The sequence below is a fragment of the Podarcis pityusensis genome (genome assembly GCF_964106645.2).
Source record: "Podarcis pityusensis genome assembly, chromosome: 15".
Classification (NCBI taxonomy): domain Eukaryota; kingdom Metazoa; phylum Chordata; class Lepidosauria; order Squamata; family Lacertidae; genus Podarcis; species Podarcis pityusensis.
The window spans coordinates 33,838,137-33,858,684 of NC_138040.1; the positions used below are offsets into that span (position 1 = coordinate 33,838,137).

Here is a 20,548-nt window from a genome sequence, read left to right on the forward strand (position 1 = left end):
AGAAGCACCAAATTGCAACCCGCACATGTGCAGACGCGCTGCTACAGGTTGCGAACGTGCATCTCGCACAGATCAAGTTCTCGCTGATAGTTGCCATGGCTGATGTGTTGGGGTCAGAAATGAATATGAGGGTACAATCCTATGATTATGATTAAATGGTCGGAGCCTGGTCTTCTGGGCCCACTTCGTCAACAAAGTGGGGGAAAGGAGATTTTGTAGTCTTGCAGATATTGAGGTGCATCAGCCCCAGACAGCCTCACCAAACTGCCAGGGATCTGGGCAGTATACTTCAACAGCATTTGGAACACCACAGATTCCCCGTTCCTGTTTTACCTCTGGCACCTCAGGATCTAGCTGAATCCAAAGTCTGGATTCAGATGTGGCCATCCTTAACCTTGGCCCATGGTAAAATGCTTAGATTCTGGTTGAGTATTTCTTGATAGCTACGCTAAAGCGATAAGTGTAGGAAAATCAAAGTTACCTTGAGGACACGGGGCCCATGTCGGTTAAACCAGGTGAAGACTATCGGATAGATGTACTAAAAAGACTACATGGCAACAGACGGCGCATAGGATGTGCCTGCATAGTGTAATGAGCCATCTAAAAACCTGCACTGCCAGCAAATATGGCTTCATAAATGTTTAGGATTGAGGTATATGGAAAGTTCATGCTACAGGGTGTGGGATTTATTGCCCGAGCGTGGTTTTTCCGAGAAATTAGCCTCTCCCCTGTCTCAGCTTACCCGAGATAACCTTGCTGGGTGGGGCCTGTGTTTTTCTCCATCTGTGTAGATGGTCGCTTGATTTGCACGTAGTTGACACTAGTAAAAGTTAGACCTTAAACTGCTGGTGAGAATTCGCCAGTTATGCAGCAAATCCAACAAGAAGGCCCATTTCTTCTGCAGCTGTTTTCTTTTTGGTGGAGAGGTGATTGTTTTGAACCCTACAGCTCTCGTTGGATCATCCTCTGTATCTACTGCAACCAGCCACAATAAAAGTGGTTCAGAGAAATGGCAAAAAGTGCTGGTGGGACCAATTTAGGTTTACCTTTTTGGAGTGTTTGGATGGTGGCAGCTGCGACTAGCAGGGCATTTGCACAGCTTATCCTAGTGATTTGACTTGCGTTGATTCTTGAAGGACACAAATTTGACTATAATTGTACATAGCTCTAGTTGCATCTAGATTGGAGTTCTGTTGCTTACTTTACATGCGGCCACTGCCTGAAAAGTGTTCAGAAACTTCTGCACTGTGAGCTCTGACCAGAGACAGAGGGCAGGGGTTTGGCACATGTTGTTTATATCTGTTTCTGTAGCTTGCAGTCCATTTCCGGGCCCAACTTAAACTTAACCCCATTTTAAAGCTTTTCAACCAGTAGGAAAAGCTTGTCAAAACAATTCAGTGTAAGGCCAACTCAGTTTCCCCTTCCAGGAGTGTCAACTTGAATAAAATATTGTGGGGCCCCAGGTAAGCCTCGCCCTGTATAATCAATCACATGATGCAGTGCACACACACCATTTGAACGGGAATGCCCATCAACTTTGTGGGGGGGGGCTGAAGCCCCCACAGCCCCTAAGAGTAGACTCCTATGTCCCCTTCCCCTCTGTTACATTAAAATGTGTTTTCAAGTTTGCAAGCTGGTATATATTTTTAAATATACAGTGGTACCTCGCAAGACGAATGCCTCGCAAGACAAAAAACTCGCAAGACAAAAGAGTTTTTCGTTTTTTGAGTTGCTTCGCAAGACGAATTTCCCTATGGGCTTGCTTCGCAAGACGAAAAACGAAAACGTCTTGCAAGTTTGTTTTGATTGCAATGATTTTCAATGCATTCCTATGGGAAACCGTGCTTCGCAAGACGAAAAATTCGCAAGACGAAAAAACTCGCAGAACGAATTAATTTCGTCTTGCGAGGCACCACTGTACTGTATATATATTTGCAAGAAACAGACAAAAGTATATGTGGTAAACAGCTGCAGGAGGACATGAGCTGGGAACAAATAGACCAGATTATTAAAACATTGGGGAGTGAATCATTCCAAGCCACAACTGGGGACAGAAACTACAGTCTTACCTTGGATCCCGAACTCTCTGGAATTTGGACATTTCGGCTCCCGAACACCGCAAACCCCGGAAGTGATTGTTCTGGTTTGCGAGCGTTCTTTTGCAACCTGAACATCTGACGAGGCTTCTGCAGCTTCTGATTGGCTGCAGGAGCTTCCTGCAGCCAATCAGAAGCTGTGATTTGGTTTTTGAACGTTTTGGAAGTCGAATAGACTTCCGGAACGGATTCCGTTTGACTTCCAAGGTACGACTGTATTGCTATGAAACTCACATCACATTGGAAGCTGTTAAATATGTCACAAAAGCCCAAAGAAGTGTTCAGCTACTATAGAGCTTCGGGAAACAGAGCATCTGCTTTGCGTGGTGAAGATCCCAGATTCAGTCCTTGCCATCTCCAGGTCGGACTGGTAATACGTCTGAATGAAATCCAGGAAAGCCACTACCAATCATTGCAGACAATACTGAGCTGTCTGAACCCAGGCAGCTTCCTGTGCTCTTTGACATTCAAGCTTGTAGTACCACTGTTGTTTTATTTCCCCCTGCTACATCTGTAGGTCTGTGTTCTTATTTTGAAATAGTGAAGTAAAAAGGTAAAGGATTGGGCTGAGACCTGAGGCCAAAAAAAAAGGGGGTGCCTATAACTCTGGGAGTGTGAAATCCAAAATCGAGGGATAACTCTGCTAAAGCAAACATGAGTTTTGTGGTGGCTTTATGACTAACAGATTTAATGCGACAAACATTTGCAAATTAGCGCCTGCTTTCTCTGATTAAACGATGGTTTTGGGGAGAAATGGGGGGGGGAGTGGAGCAATAAATAAAGAAATTTTTTTTAATCTTATTTTACACACAAGGCAGAAAGATGGAGGCCTTGTGTGGAGAAGCTTAGATCACAAGGGATAAGTGGTCATCTGGCAGGTTGTGGGGGAAAGCAAAGTCTTTCCAGTATCCTCTTTCAAATGCTACTTCTAATAGTTACAGCAAGCGCCAAGAGGCAGCCGGAAAGCTGTGTCAGCAGGATCTAACAAGTTTTTTTAATGCTTTCCTGTAACTGGGTTGAACTTGGTGCATTTGGCCACCCTAAGTTTCCACTGTGGGGAAGAAAGGTGAGGTGGAAATTGGATTACGAAGATAAATATGATATCTCCCACAGATCATTGGCCTCGTCATGATTCTTGTTGAACATTCTTCTTTTAATCTCCCTGTTGCCGGTACTAAACAGTAACCGCCTTTCCCCATATATGCCCACTAGACCTCAGTCTGCAGAATTAAAGGTGCCAACATAATACTCATTCCGCACTTGTACGAAATCATTCTTTCTTTTTGGCAGCAACACTTTGGAACTCCCTGCTTATTGACGCCAGGCAGGCAAGTTTGCTGTACGGTGGTGCCTCGGGTTACATACGCTTCAGGTTACAGACTCCGCTAACCCAGAAATAGTGCTTCAGGTTAAGAACTTTGCTTCAGGATGAGAAGAGAAATTGTGCTCCGGCGGTGCGGCAGCAGCGGGAGGCCCCATTAGCTAAAGTGGTGCTTCAGGTTAAGAACAGTTTCAGGTTAAGAACGGACCTCCAGAACGAATTAAGTACTTAACCCGAGGTACCTCTGTATTCCTTTTGTTGCCTGCTTAAACCATTTTTGTTTAAGTTACATATGTTTCGTTTCTTTTTAGCTACTGTTGATTTTAATCATCTTTTGAACATATTTTAATGCCTGTTTTTAACTGTTTTATTATCCATTATGTTAACCTTTTCATATGTTTGAAAACGGCTGACGGGCTTTTGCACAACCAAGCAGTATATAAATGTTGTTCAATAAAAGGAATCCCACTTTTCTCAGTGGTGGTTTTCTCCTTGCTTAAAAATGGGAGAAGGGGAAAAAACTTGCTCTTTCCTTAACTAGCTATGCTCATAGGGACTTTCCAAGGCACCATTATTAAGAGTCCAGAGGGGTGGTATAGATCCTTTGACACTAATCAAGATGCAATATTTTCTCGTAGCACTTTCTTAAGTTTGATTTTCTGTCGCTCTGCTCCCGCGTGTTCTGCCCGACGCTAACCAACAAATCATTTATCTCTTTAATAGGGCTGTGGGTGCCATTTATTAGCCGATAACTCTTGAGCGATTTGCGTCAGCAAGAGCAACAAATTGCTAATAAAGTGCGTAAGACGTGCAGAGAGGATTCTTTTTAAAAAACAAATGTGGGGGCTATGCTACCTGGGCAAGTCACTCTCCCCCACAATCGCAAGATAACAAAGAAATGAACTTTAGTTCCCAGCTAGAACACTGGATCAGGTTTTAAAGAGAGGTACTGACAAGGTCACCCATGTTACAATTCCCAGAGTTTTCCTGCATAGAACTAGGGGTGTTTGAGAGTGGCTCAGCGTTTATTAACAGTTCCTCTCGTCCCCTAGGAAAAGCCACTCTCTAGAGCTCAATCGGAGCAAACGTCCATTGAGTTTTCTGCAGACTGTCGTTTGTTCCTATTCAGCAATGAGCAGCGGGTTTTCCCCGGGGAAGTGGTGGGATGAAAGAAAACTTCTCAGACCCATGCCTAGAAATAATGGGGCAAACAGAAGAAATTGCATGTTAAACCCAAGTGTGGATGAGTGTATTCTCTGCACTGACTGGCCCTCTAGGATTTCAGACACAGATCTCTCCCATCCCTGCCTGGAGATACTGGGGCTTGAACCCGGGGTCTTCTGCATGCAAAGCAGATGCTCTGCCACTGAGCCATGGTCCTTGCTTACCTTTCTGAGCCCCAGGTCTTTTCTACTGGACCCCGGATCTCCTGCATTCTCTCTCCCCTTTTAATTTTATTTTAAACCACAATTATTATCACTATAAAAGGGACACGGGTGGCGCTGTGGGTTAAACCACAGAGCCTAGGACGTGCCGATCGGAAGGTCGGTAGTTTGAATCCCCGCGACAGGGTGAGCTCCCGTTGCTCGGTCCCTGCTCCTGCCAACCTAGCAGTTTGAAAGCACACCAAAAAGGTGCAAGTAGATAAATAGGTACCGCTCTGGCAGGAAGGTAAACGGCGTTTCCGTGCGCTGCTCTGGTTCATCAGAAGCGGCTTAGTCATGCTGGCCACATGACCCAGAAGCTGTACGCCTGCTCCCTTGGCCAATAAAGTGAGATGAGCGCCGCAACCCCAGAGTCGTCCGCGACTGGACCTAATGGTCAGGGGTCCCTTTACCTTTATTATCACTATGCCATTCTGGAAAGCTCAGGGCTAGCTGGATCCCAGCCACCAACCATCTTTAATTAGCTCAGGGAGCTAACATTGTAATATCTACATATAAATTAGCGTATGCAATTTATATGCAAGTCTTTTTAAGTACATAGATGCGCCTTTGCTGAAAAGGAATTTCAAACATAAAAGTATCGCTGCTAAGCAGAGGTTGGATGGCGATCTGTCATGGATGATTTAGCTGAGATTCCTGCATTGCAGGGGGTTGGACTAGATGACCCTTGGGCCCCTTCCAACTCTGATTCTATGTTTCATCTTAATGGGCCCTTGTGGGGAAGATCTTGCTCAGATCAAGCCACTCAGTCAAAACTCATTGTGATAATTGTTGATGGTTTTTTCGGTGGGTTTCTTTTCTTGTGGTTCTTGCCACTTAGAACAGCTTCTGCTCGGGGGGGGGGGGCGCAAGATATGAGGTTTTTTTTTAAAAAAAAATAGCTTTTAAAATATCTCCCTAAGTGGCATTTGTGTTTGTTTTATACCAGTCACCAAGCAGCCAGCAGGAGGCATCGCTTAACAAGAGCAAATTGGCAAAGAGAAGGGTTGCTTCTCCTTGCAACGGGTACATAGCTTCTCTGTAAGCTGCCTCTGTTCTTTGAATCTCACCAGAAGAAAACTAAATGCTTTTCTTTTTCTTTTAATCTCACAACTTCAAGGAGAAATGAAGCCACTAGGCTTATCTATGGAGTTCCAAGTTGTGCTTTAGCAAATCCCGGCCCACTCTTTTTGGCTTCTCTAGTTCACCATTTCTTCATGCAAGGAATATTGCACTGGGTGTGGCCTGGATTTGGCTGCATTGTTTTGCTGGGCTTGGAAGAACCTCTTACCGTCCAGGTGTTTCTGTACCATATTCCCCTGCATCCAGACCCTGATCGCTGACCATACTGGCTCGGCTGATAAGGAGTTGGGAGTCCAAGAACATAGGGACCACATTCACACCACAACTTGCCAGTTAGCTCAGTTGGTCAGAGCATGGCGCTGATAACGCCAAGGTCGCGGGTTTGATTCCCATATGAGTGTGTATTCCTGCTTTGCAGGGAGTGGGGCTAGACCAGGGGTCAGCAAACTTTTTCAGCAGGGGGCCAGTCCACTGTCCCTCAGACCTTGTGGGGGGCCAGACTATATGGAGGGGGGGTGAACAAATTCCTATGCCCCACAAATAACCCAGAGATGCATTTTAAATAAAAGGACTCATTCTACTCATGTGAAACAAACGGGCTGGATTTAGAAGGCGATTGGGCCAGATCTGGCTCCCGGGCTCCCATGGGCTAGACGCTCCTTGCAGTTCCTTCCAACTCTATGATTTTATCATTCTATCAAGGACGCCTTGGGGACAGGGCCTCCCAAAATTTTCAAGGAGGGGGCAAGGCCTGCTTAAAATTCCATGGCAGCTGTGCACACGTACTGCAGAGCATGCTTGCATCATGCACACAAGCCCCGGGATGTGCGCACAACACATCAGCGTATGCCCCATTGCGCGCAAATGGCATCAGCATGCCGTAGGGTGTGCACAATCACGGGGACAAATCAGTGCGCTTGCATTCTATCATTTAAAGTGCTATGATACTACTGTAAATGGTCATGACTTCCCCCAAAGATCTCTGGGAGCTGTAGTTTCTTTAGGGAGCTGAGAGGTCCTTGGAGACCCGCAATTCCTCTTGCAGAAGAACTACCATTCCCAGAATTCCCTGCGAAGAGGGGTTGATTGTTAAACCATTCTGGGCACTGTAGTTCGGGGGGGGAGGGGGCTCCTAACAACTTTTAGAACCCTTAAGAAATTACGACCACCAGCATTCTTTAGGGGACACCATGACTGTTTGAAGCGCTGTGATACCAATTTAATGTATGGTGTTACTGGGGGCCACAGGTAGTTGTCTTATTTATTATGGTTATTTTTAATAAGGATGAGGAGGATATTAATGAATCACTTTTCATGGAAATGGCAAGGTGATTGTCAATCATACAATAGAAGCAATTAAATATAGGTTTCCGAGCAATTGAAACAAACACCCATGAAAAGTTTATTGGAACAAGAGTGTCTTCAATTGTTTCTGGAAAGTACAAATAGTGGGTGTTATCACTATGATGTCATGAGGGTAGCCATAATAATAATAATAATAATAATAATAATAATAATAATAAATTATTTATTTATACCCTGCTCATCTGGCTGGGTTTCCGCAGCCACTCTGAGCAGCTTCCAACAAAGTATTAAAATACTGTGGTCTGTTAAACATTAAAAGCTTCCCTAAACAGGGCTGCCTTCAGATGTCTTCTAAAGGTCTGGTGGTTGTTTTTCTCTTTGACATCTGGTGGGGGGCTGGTGCCACTACCGAGAAGGCCCTCTGCCTGGTTCCCCGTAACCTCACTTCTTGCAGGGACGGAACCGCCAGAAGGCCTTTGGCGCTGGACCTCAGTGTCCGGGCAGAACGATGGGGGTGGAGACGCTCCTTCAGGTATACTGGGTGGAGGTCGTTTAGGGCTTTAAAGGTCAGCACCAACACTTTGAATTGTGCTTGGAAACATACTGGGAGCCAATGTAGATATTTCAAGACCGCTGTTATGTGGTCTTGGCAGCCGCTTGCCCTGCACATATTGTTGGACTTCAGCTTCCATCATCCCAGGCCATTGGCCATGCTGGTTCAGGCTGGTGGGTGGTACAGCTGCCACAGAAAAAAATAAAAATAAGAATGCCTTAATCCCGGACCAGAGGTGCCTGTGATGATCCACCCTACAAATGCAATTCACAGTCCACGGAACTCACCAAACCTGATGCTCCACCATGCCCACTTAAGAGCACAAGGTCTCTGCCTCTCAGCATCTGCCCACCTGACTTCCAAAGAGGCGTCATACCAAACCCTCCTTTCCAGATCTGGCCAGTGACCCCATTATTTGAGCCAGTCTAAAACATGGGAAGAAAGGAGACCAAAGCACAAGTCACTGGGAAAGAATGAAGGATGGACAGACAGTTGCCGGGTAATGGCTGAAGAGAACCAACTAGGATTGCCTGCCTAACAGCAGACAAAGGAGACCCAGATGGAACAGGCTGAAAATGTAATGTGTGGCTCTAGCGTCCCAAAGAAGCTGTACTTGTATTGACTACCAAAATCAATACATACAAGGGGGGGGGGGGATGTGCAGCAAAATATTGCATTCCCAATGACCCACTCTCAACTCAGTCACGTTTTACAACTTTTTGCTCCCGTGAGAGCTAGTAAATTCTGAGTTACAGAAAGCATGGGGCAAAGAGTGGCTGTTAAGATAATAAACTTTACAGAGTAAACATTGTTGCAATGGGATGTTTAAATCGGCTCTTTAAATTTTCAAGGCCTTTGCCTCTGAGGAGATTTTCCACCATCCGAAAATATTGCAAAGGCACAAATGTTTTTTTCTCAACGCTCCATTTTCAAATACTAATTTATTATCCTCTATCCTATTTGTTTAGAGAAAAGGTGAAATGTTTTCTGCCCTTCTTCTTCTTCTTCTTCTTCTTCTTTTTCTTCTTCTTCTTCTTCTTCTTCTTATTCTTATTCTTCTTCTTCACAATCGCTCTGTTATCTGTTTGGCAGCATCTGCACTTCGTAACTCGCTACCTATTGAGATCAAGCAGATGTCTTGTTTTCTGACAAGCCCACCCAGATGCTTAGAAATCTGAGGTAATTGCAAGCTGCTTTTACATTTTAGCTTTTGTATGTTTTAAAACTGAAATTTTTCTCAATTTTATTGTTCTGTCTTAACTTTGAGGTTCTTTCACAATCAAATGGTGTATAAATCTTAGGAAATAAATAATTGTGGAAATCGTGTTTGTTTCAGCATTCATTTAGGGCTACAATACAGTGGTGCCTCGAAAGACGAAATTAATTCGTTCCGCGAATTTTTTCATCTAGCGAATTTTTCGTCTTGCGAAGCACGAAATCCCATAGGAATGCATTGAAAATCAATTAATGCGTTCCTATGGTCAAAAAAAGTCCAAACAAAGCCAAATTTGGTACAACAAGAGTTTATTAAGTGCTCTTTAAAGTCACACATACTGTAAAGACCATTTCAAAATTCAAACCCATATTTTTTAAAAAAAAACAGCAGAGTGGCCCAATGGTCACAGAAAATCATAAAAATGCAGAAAAAAACACAAGCTTCCAGATTCTTGCAAACCCCTCCCCAACTGCTCCCCCAGCCACCCAGCACACAGAAATTCAAATCCAGAATTTTTTTAAAAAAACAGCAGAGTGGCCCAATGGTCACAGAAAATCATAAAAATGCAGGAAAAAACCACACAAGCTTCCAGATTCTTGCAAACCCCTCCCCAACACCAAGTCCTTGAATTCCAAACACCCCAACCCAAAATCCAAAACCCCCCAAAAAAGTTTTGAAAGCTTAACTTACCAAATGGCTGCAAAAGAAGTTTTGGAAAAGCTTCAAAAATCACCAAAGTCTTTAAAAACCTCAAAAAAGGCTACCACACCGCGTTCTATGAGTTGCTCCTCGAAGTCAAGTCGCAACTGTATTAACGGTGTTAAGAAAAAGGAAACAAACTTGCAAGACGTTTTCGTCTTGCGAAGCAAGCCCATAGGGAAATCCGTCTTGCGAAGCAGCTCAAAAAATGGAAAACCCTTTCGTCTAGCGAGTTTTCCGTCTTGCGAGGCATTCGTCTTGCGGGGCACCACTGTACGTCTGGGTTTCCCCGGATACATTCTCCCAAAGCCCAAAGCCCAAAAACTAAAAACAAAAACAAAACTCAACAACTTCGTTTGGATTTTCAGTTTTGGGAATATAGCAACCCTAATTCACTAATTAAGATTCTGATTTATTCTTCCTCACATTGGTCTGCAGCTTGACTTTTTTCTGCTTGTAATGGCTGCCATTATATTTTCCCAGAGTGCACCAGCGGGAAGGGAAAAGCTAGGGAAAAGCAAGCTCTCCCTCCTTCTCGGTACAGTTAATTAAGCCCATCAATTATTATTATTATTATTATTATTATTATTAAAAATCATTTATACCCCGCCCTCCCCGGCCAGAGCTGGGCTCAGGGCGGCTAACACCAATAAAATAAAATCACAGTAAAAACATAATAGGGAAAAAAGAGAGGGAGGGAAAAACCCAATTTAAAATACAAGTTAAAATGCAGCCTCGTTTTAAAATAGCTGATAAATCAAGACCATAAGGGGAGGGAAACATAAGGGTCAGACCGAGTCCAAACCAAAGGCCAGGTGGAACAGCTCTGTCTTGCAGGCCCTGCAGAAAGATGTCAAGTCCCGCAGGGCCCTAGTCTCTTGTGACAGAGCATTCCACCACATTGGGGCCAGTGCTGAAAAGGCCCTGGCCCTAGTTGAAACCAATCTAACCTCCTTGAGGCTCGGGACCACCAAAGTGTTGTTATTTGTAGACCTTAATACTGCATCACTACAGGAAACTGGGCCCTTTCAACAAAGTCCAGCTGAAACGGAAGGAAAAGGTCAGAAACAATGCATTCTGGAAGAATTTACTCCTACAGCAATTGCATCTTGGTGGGAAATTTCTCTAGAAACGCTGGCTAAAGGTTTTTTTTTTTTTGTTTTTTGCTTGTTTGCTTCATGCTTGGCTCTGGAAGGTACTGCTAATAAAGAAACGCCGTCTACAAATATTATTGCAGCTTCACACTGCTTTAAAATGTCACCGTCTTTGAATCATTTGTACCTTCTGAACTCCATAAATCCCATATGCATACATCAAGCTGTTTACTGAACCTTCATCACCTATCTTTGATGAAGTTAAAAGAGCATCAGGATGAATTTGGTGCAATAACTGCATACTTTTAGTTAACTGGACTTCCCCTGCATGCAAAGGCAGGGTCCAGTGGACTGAGTGGACGAGGCCAATCGTAGGTCCAACGGTCAAGAAGACAGTTTCTGCACAAGCTGTAGAGGGAAGTGAGGGGCAGGTGGGGCTTGCCAATCTGGGAAGGTAGCCCATTTAGGAGATGGAAAACTCTGGTCCTAAACCTCTTTATAAAGACTAGAGGAATGAGGTTATCACCCCTCTTTTATTGTCCATTCCAGGTCTCCTAGCCACTGTCACAGTGTCCTTTCTCTTGACAGATCAAGATGAGCAGGTGACAGCAAAGGTTGCAAGGTTTTTAGCCGGGACAATTAGAATAAGATCCACTATTTGACTCTTGATTCAAAACGCTAAAATGTATTTTATATAATTGACTTTTTATCTTTATTCTTTGTATATCGTATTGTTGTTTTATTGCTATGGCCAGTGGCTGATGCAAATAAAGATTCATTCATTCATGCTGGTCCTAAACCTCCACTGTCTTGTGGGATATCTTTACTCAGGAGTAAAGCCCACACAAATCGGAACTGGAGTCCCTCAGATGTTTGGATGATGTCCTTCCAGCAACTCCTGCAGCCAAACTGGTGCCAAATGAATTGTGCTACTTTCCATTGGACCACATCAGCAGTCTAAGGGGGGGGGGGGTCTGATTGTCTGGGCAGCATACAACCTGCCCAGGCTTGCACCCCAGGGAAGTCACTTCAGTGCTGCTGACGCAGCAGTTTGACTTCACCCCTGAAGGCACACTCCATTGAGATAGGCAGATGCTAACAGCAACTTACTCAACCAGCTATTCAGATTTACATTCAGAAAAAGACCAGAAGCCTTCCTCCTAGGAATAATGTCAGTGGAAATCAGACAAGATATAAGACCATTTTTAATGTACGGAACAACAGCAGCCAGAATATTAGTGGAGGGGCGTAGTAAGGGGGGGTGGGAGGCAGTCTGCCCCAGGTGCCATCATAGAGGGGGGTGACAAATTATCAAGGAACAATTACTGCCCTACTAGGGTGGTTCATAAAAAACCTTTTTTTATATAAAAATAGCCTGCTCCAAAGGTCTTATCTTACTACACTAGGGATTACATAGCTATATATGAAATTTCATGCATATCAGTTAATATCTTGACCCTCCTCCAATAGCTGGGTTCCTGAGGCAGACCTTGTCTTTGTTGGGATGCCAGAGGCCATACTGAATCAAGCTGGTCCGGCAAATTAACCCTAATTAAACATTACTACCCCTCGCCAACAAAGTGATTTGGAGTTGGATCAGGTGCTTCCCAGGTTGGGTTAGAGCCCTGAGTTGGTCTTCGCATGTGTGCATGTGCACACACACAAATTACACTATCCATTTAAAAATCACAATTTTTGGAGTTCCTTCAAATTAGCCAGGCAATGCCAGCCAACTCCTAGGGGCCAAGGTCCCTTTGACACCCCCCTCCCAGGTTGATGGGCATTGCCATTCAAATGGCGCGTGTGTGCCATGTCATGTGATTGATTATGTAGGGAGGGGCTTTCCTGCCCCACCTCTCCATCTTTTCTTCCATTTGGCACCCCTGCCAGGCACTTCTTGCTAGTCAGTCCAGTACACCTTAGTGGACCACATGGGTGAAAGAAGGAGCTTTTCCCTATTTGCATATGTGTGTATATCTTCCCTAGTTTTCCATGGCTCAGCTGTTTCTTGCAGGCTTTGCCAGCAGAGGTACACTCTTAAAATACAAGGAGTGGACATATGCAACCGTATACAGTACTGCTGTTTCCCTCCACTTTTTATCTGGAGCAGGAACAGAAGCAGAGAACGACAACAACCAACTATCCATAGGATGAAGACCGTATGATGCCTCACATGTGTCAAACTTCTGCAGAATATATGAGAAAGTAGGAGAGAAAGCACATCGCCCCACTACCGAAACACACTTGCAGACATTTTATGAGTTTGATCTCATTTGGCCTTCGCTGAACAGAAACACAGTCACATTTCACCACTTTTTGCTGCCGTGAGAGCTAGTAAATTCTAAGTTATGGAAGGCGTGAGGCAGAGTGGCTGTTATGATAATACACAAGTACTCTTACTTTACTTGTTACAATGGATGTTTAGATGATCCACCAGCTCTTTAAATTTTCAAGACCTTTACCCCTGAGGAGAAATTGACAATATCACACAAGCACCAAATGATTCCCACCCTCACTCCATTTTCAGAAACCAGTGCATTGTCCTTTGTCCTACTTATTTAGAGATATATGGAGTGTGTGTGTGTGTGTGTGTGTGCCTTCATTATACACCTTTAGGTGCCAGGCAAAAACATTCCATTTTAACCAGGATTTGGTTGATTTAATTGACACCTTATGCACTTTTAAAATGTTTTTTTTTGGGGGGGGGGGTATTGGGTATTATTCTTTTTATTTTGATTAAGTATTTTGTGGTTTTATATTCTGATTTTATTCTGTGAAACGCCCTGAGAACTACAAGTATAGGGCAGTATATAAATTCAATACATAATCAAATAATAATATATACATTGAATTTTTTTGTGGTGCTATTTTTGAAATTCATGTTATTAAAGAACACAGTTGTTCTGCTATCTGTCTGGCAGCACCTGCACTTTGGAACTCCCTGCCTATTTAAGATCAAGCAGGTACCTTCACTGTACTGTTTTCAGTGCCTCCTAAAAACACTTATTTAGACGAGCCTACCAGGATGCTTAGAAAGCTGAGGTAATTTTAATCTGTTTTACTATTTTAAGGTATGGTCATGATCTTATTGTGTGTGTTTTTTGTAAACTGCTTCCTTTAATATGGAACAGTGTATAGATCTTATGAAATAAATAAAATAAAATAAAATTGTGGAACTGATGTTTGTTTCAGCATTCACTGATTAAGACTCCGATTGATTCTTCCTCATATTGGTCTGCAGCTGGACTTTCACATACCCACATACTTTCCTCAGACGAAAATAGGGAAATTTCTCACTCCCCTGCCCCACTGACCCACCTTGACACCCCCACACACACCACAGAGCATTTCCTATCAGCTCACATGCCCTCCACTGTCCCGAGAGAACCCATTAATCCCAATTTTATTTTATTTTAATTTATTCTTTGGTAGATTTACAAAAAGCAAAACACACCAATAAATACATTTTAGAAAGGGGAAAGATTAGACGCAGACACACAGTAATTCCAGGACTGTCCTTGGAAAGTCAGAAGACTTGGAGGGTATGCTTTCTTCTGCTTGTAGAAAGGTAAAGGACCCCTGACAGTTAAGTCCAGTCACAGACGACTTGGGGTTGTGGCACTCATCTCGCTTTACACGCTGATGGAGGTGGCTTTTGTCTGCAGACAGTTTTTCCGGGTCATGTGGCCAGCATGACTGAGCCACTTCTGGTGCAACGGAACACCGAAACCAGAGCAGCACATGAAAACGCTGTTTACCTTCCTGCCAGAGTGGTACCTATTAATCTACTTGTACTTTTGGGCATGCTTTTGAACTGCTAGGTTGGCAGGAGCTGGGACCGAGCAACGGGAGCTCATCCCGTCGTGGGGATTCGAACCTCCAACCTTCTGATCAGCAAGCCCAAGAGGCTCAGTGGTTTAAACCACAAATCAGGACACTTGGAGGGTATGCTTTCTTCTGCTTGTAAAAGGTAAAGGGACCCCTGACCATCAGGTCCATTCGTGGCCGACTCTGGGGTTGCGGCGGTCATCTCGCTTTATTGGCTGAGGCTCAGTGGTTTAGACTACAGCGCCACCCGCAACAAGAGCAAACAGAGGGTTGCAAACAAACAAACAAACAAACTCTCCTCTAGAGAGCCAGTGTGGTGTAGTGGTTAAGAGCAGTAGACTCGTAATCTGGTGAACCGTGTTCGCATCTCCGCTCCTCCACATGTAGCTGCTGGGTGACCTTGGGCTAGTCACACTTCTCTGAAGTCTCTCAGCCCCACTCACCTCACAGAGTGTTTGTTGTGGGGGAGGAAGGGAAAGGAGATTGTGAGCCACTTTGAGACTCCTTTGGGTAGTGATAAAGCGGGATATCAAATCCAAACTCTTCTTCCTCCTCCTCCTCCTAGTACCAGAGGTTCCTGTGACGATCCATCCTACAAATGTAATTTGCAGTCCACAGAACTCACCGAACTTAATGCTCCACCATGCCCACTTAAGAGCACAAGGTCTCTGCCTCTCAGCATCTGCCCACCTGACTTCCAAATAGGCGTCATACCAAGCCCTACTTTCCAGATCTGGCCAGTGACCCCATTATTTGAGCCAGTCTAAAACATGGGAAGAAACAAGACTGAAGCACAAGTCACCAGGAAAGAATGAAGGATGGACAGACAGTTGCCGGGTAATGGCTGAAGAGAGCTGACTAGGGATTGCCTGCCTAACAGCAGACAAAGGATGGAACAGCTTGAAAAATTAATGTTTGGCTCTAGCGTCCCAAAGAAGCTGTACTTGTATTGACTACCAAAATCAATACATACAAGGGGGGGGGGGGGAATGTGCAGCAAAATATTGCATTCCCCATGACCTACTCTCAACTCGTTTCACAACTTTTTGCTCCTGTGAGAGCTAGTAAATTCTGAGTTACAGAAAGCATAGGGTTGTTAAGATAATACACAAGTACTCTTACTTTACAGAGTAAACACTGTTGCAATGGGATGTTTCTATGATCCAACAGCTCTTTAAATTTTCAAGGCCTTAGTCCCTGAGGAGCCCCTGAGGGAAGCTATTTACCAATCTATTGCCTCTGTTTTCCTTCTTATATATTTCTTCCTTTTTGGTGAAACATCATTGCTGCAAATTCTGCTGAAATCCTGCCACATGCTTCTGTGCATCGATCCACAGCCTAGAGAGTTAGAACTTCAAATACTGCGGCCTAAAAATAAGGCACTTTCCATTCATAGATAAATATATAAAAGCCATTTCAACTGCACACCAATGACAGGCATATTGTGCTTGGTTTTGGAAAAGTCCTCCTCAATGTGGTGCTCTCCAGATGTTGTTGAACCACAGCACCTATGATTGGGACTGATAGGTGTTGTAGTCAAAAACATCTGGAGGGCACCAGGTTCGGGGAGGCTGTCCCCTCAGAGAAAGATGGGGCTCTCTGGGATAAGGCAAAGCATGGGTGAGGTTTGCTTGAACGTCTCCAGAAATTATGAACGGGCAAAATCAACCATCTTCTGAAATACAGGGACTAGAGCAGAATATTTATTACAATGTACAGGTGAAACTCGGAAAATTAGAATATTGTGGAAAAGTTCATTTATTTCAGTAATTCAACTTAAAATGTAAAACTAATATATGAGATAAACGCATGACATGCAAAGCGAGATATGTCAAGACTTTATTTGTTATAATTGTGATATTATGGGATGAAGCTGATGATTAATCTGTTTTTATTGTATTCCATGCTGAAAAGTTTCAATAAAAATAAATTTAGAAACTGGCAAAATGAGCATCTCATCAGAATGCACCCTGATCCAGACACACATGTAGTGGTCCTTTGGTCTGGTCAGCAGAAGCTAGAGTCAAACATAGTGGCAGCAGTCTTGCTGCAACCCACATGGCGTGGCCTTACAACACACTGCCGGGCCTTGCAACCCTCCCACTGGTTGAAGACCTACATTCTACAGAAGTGCATAAAGACCTGGAATGAGTAGCTATGCTGGGCCAGAGTTGCAGTATAGGACCTTTCTGTTGGGGTGCTTTGGCAGCAATGCACATAGGTGTGCTATTGGGACAGGAAAATTGGCATGCCTCTGCCTCACTGAAGTCCAAGCGCCACCCTGGCAAATGCTCCTGCAGTCCAATAAGGACAACTTTATGTTCTATGTTTATTTTCTTGTTTAAAGAAACAACACGGCCATAAAATTTTATTGTTGCTTAACGATTTGTCTGAACGTTCTCGGTGGCTTGAGATATGAGAATTAAATTGTTTTCTGTATAAACCTAACTCTGGACTGACTGAAGCTGGCACTCCTCTCCGGAACACCGTGAAATTATATACAAATATTTATATTGCTGATTTCACTTATATTTTGATAAATTTTAGGTCAACTTGGTTTATTTTGTTTCATTGATTCATAAAAAAATAAGGTACTTCATGTTGTTTCCTGTAAATGGCTTGGGGGTGTTTTATTATTAAGTGGTAAAGTGGTACCTCGGGATGCTTCAGGTTACAGACACTTCAGGTTACAGACTCCGCTAACCCAGAAATAGTACCTTGGGTTAAGAACTTTGCTTCAGGATGAGAACAGGCGCGGTGGTAGCAGGAGGCCTCATTAGCTAAAGTGGTACCTCAAGTTAAGAACAGTTTCAGGTTAAGAATGGACCTCTAGAATGAATTAAGTTCTTAACCCAAGGTTCCACTGTATATAAATCCTATCGGTAAAAAGTAAAGGACCCCTGGATGGTTAAGTCCAGTCAAAGGCGACTATGGGGTTGTGGCACTCATCTCACTTTCAGGCCGAGGGAGATGGTGTTTGTCCACAGACAGCTTTCCGGGTCATGTGGCCAGCATGACTAAACCGCTACTGGCGCAACGGAAACCAGAGCGCATGAAAACACCATTTACCTTCCAGCCGCAGCGGTACCTATTTATCTACTTGCACTGCGTGCTTTTGAACTGCTAGGTTGGCAGGAGCTGGGACAGAGCAACGAGAGCGGGGATTTGAACTGTCAACCTTCTGATCGGCAAGCCCCAGAGGCTCAGTGGTTTAGACCACAACGCCACCCGTGTCCCTATAAAATAAAGTATTTCATTGTTACAATAATTCCAGGTTGGGGTGGTGGAGAAAAAAACCCATATCCTTAAGCAAGTTTCAGAAAGCATAGCCCCTGTATGATCCAATCACACATGGGTATCCTGAGATATTTGCTAAGACAGTAAGGACCACTGGCTATGCTGGGATAACTCCCATCATCCCTGACCATTGGCTGGTGGGAGTTGGGCTCTACAGATGTCACTGGGCTCCCAAGTTCCTCACCTCTCTTCTATTGAGGGTACGTTTGGGGTCCTGTAGTGTACATCTACTTCCAGAGCCAGGGTTCCCTGATGTTTGCAGCAGCTTCTGCCTCTTTTTGCTCTGTAATCACCACTTCCGAAATTCCAGCGTAACTTGAAGAATTTCGAAAGGTCGTTCAGGAATTGGGAACATGAGCTGTCTCCTACAGCTTTTACTTACATCATTTTTATTCCCCCCCCCCCCATTCCCAATACATGTCCGAAGGGGCATTTGTGTTCATCAGTAAAACGATGTCCAAAAAGCAATTTTGATGGCAAAAGTGATTGCAAAAGAATATTTTTGTCTTACTATTTTGAGCGGATAGGTGGGTTTAATCAGGTGGCAGTGGTTTTGTTTTATGTTGTTTTGCAGGCTATCTGCTTTGGAAAAGTGGAGGTGTGCGTAGAAAATTTTAAATAAATGAGTAAATTTTAAATAAATGAGTTTTCAGGCAGCATTGGAATGATATGCATCTGTGTTCATTGAGTTTAAAAAAATCACATAGAAAGAATCTTGATGCAGTCAAAAGGTTTATTTTTTGTGCAATATTATCAACTAACACAAATGCAAGTTAATGTACCACAACAAATAATTAAAAAATAATAATTATGATTTTCAGTTATGTACATTTCAATAGTTTTACAATCATTCTGACATTTCACAACTCGACTTCCTTCCTCCTCTTTCTGTGGTTCCTTAAATTTATTTTTACATTTCCTGCATCTTCTAAATTAACTTAACTTATTCTTTTATTCATCTTCTTTAAATAAATACACAGTGGTACCCCTCATTAAGCACTTAATTTGTTCCGGAGGTCCGTTTTTAACCTGAAACTGTTCTTAACCTGAGGTACCACTTTAGCTAATGGGGCCTCCCACTGCCGCCGCCGCGCGATTTCTGTTCTCATCCTGAAGCAAAATTCTTAACCCGAGATACTATTTCTGGGTTAGCGGAGTCTGTAACCCGAAGCGTTTGTAACACGAGGTACCACTGCACTTATGAAACTGCAGGTTATTACAATAATCCTGCCAATGTCCTTATCTGTTTACAGTTTGTTTGTTAATATTCAGTAAACCATTTCCATTCTTTTAGACACAACAAATAATTCTGATTCCATCATAAAATTGTTATAGGAGATCAATATTTTTGTTTTTGAAGTGTGTAGTCTATGTGCACAGCAGTAACAGAGAAAAGGTGTGAGTAAATGGAAGCAACTAAATGGATTGCAAACCCCACTGTGTTCTGCACAGAAACTGAACAATAGGGGATTTCTAAGAAAAAGAAAGAAACAACCTCAGCAACAAATCCAAGAAACAGGGAGTAAATACCAACAACAACAACAATAACAATACTTTATTTATTGGCTGGGCTTCCCCACCCACTCTGGGTGACTTCCAACAAAATATTAAAATACAGTAATGCATCAAACATTAAAAGCTTCCCTATATAAATGTGAGTTTTCCTTCCAATGATCCATCCCACCCTACTGTACTTACTTACTTACTTACTTACTTACTTACTTACTTAAAAAATAAATAAATCACTATTGGCCCAGTTTCTAATTGCCAATGCAATCTCTTTGCAGCCCGTGTGTGTTTTCTGCAAGAGGCTCTCAAAAAGGCTATCCAGGAGTCAGGTCGGTAGTGAGGAAGCCTCTTACTAATACACCAGGGTAGGAAGAATTGATGCAGAATGACTAAAATGAAGGCAGCCTTATATGTTTATAATGTTATTTTATGCCATTCCATTACTGAGACAACAAAACATTTTTTTCTTTGTGCTTGTCCACTCCCCAGTGCTTTTAAATGCATCAACCAATACTCTGGAAGGGAGGAACACTTTTCCTTCTTATTGAACCTTCGGGCATAATATGTTCTGCACAGATTTCCCTACATCTTCACAAATATAAGGGCTGGTGATTCTCGTTCTCTTTCCTGGAAACTCGGGGAAGGGACCCGAAACAAATTTGAGGGGCCTCTCTCTGCTAAGAAAGTGTCCTTTTGTCAGGGCCACCCCAGAAAACTAGTTTAGATGAAATGAGGGCCATTATTAGCAAGCCAGCATGGTGTATAGTGGTTTGTGTTAGGACCTGGGAGACCTTGATTCAAATCCTCGGCTAAGAAGTTCACTGTCAAATATTCGGCCGGTTGCCACTGCTTTCATCCTTACAGAATTGTAAGGGGTTGGGGAGAGAACCGTGTTATGTACTGAAGTTCTCACCCTGGGCCAGCAGGGGGATATTGTAGATAGTTTTCACTCAGGTCCGCATATGCAAATAAGGAATTGAAAGTTACGTTCAGTGATTGGACAGTTACAGAAAGTTGTTACTGTTGCTTTGTAGTTGAACGCTATATAAGCAGGTTGGCTAAACCCTTCAGCCCAGTTCTTTTCTGGCCTGTGAATAAACAAGAGCTGTTTGAAGAATCACTG

General features: G+C 43.4%; 1 long non-coding RNA gene across 2 annotated transcripts in view; it reads right to left on the reverse strand.

Annotated features, from left to right (window-relative positions):
• Positions 1-20,548, reverse strand: part of LOC308463895 — a 288,783-nt gene that overhangs the window by 63,535 nt on the left and 204,700 nt on the right. The gene's annotated exons all lie outside the window — the stretch shown is intronic.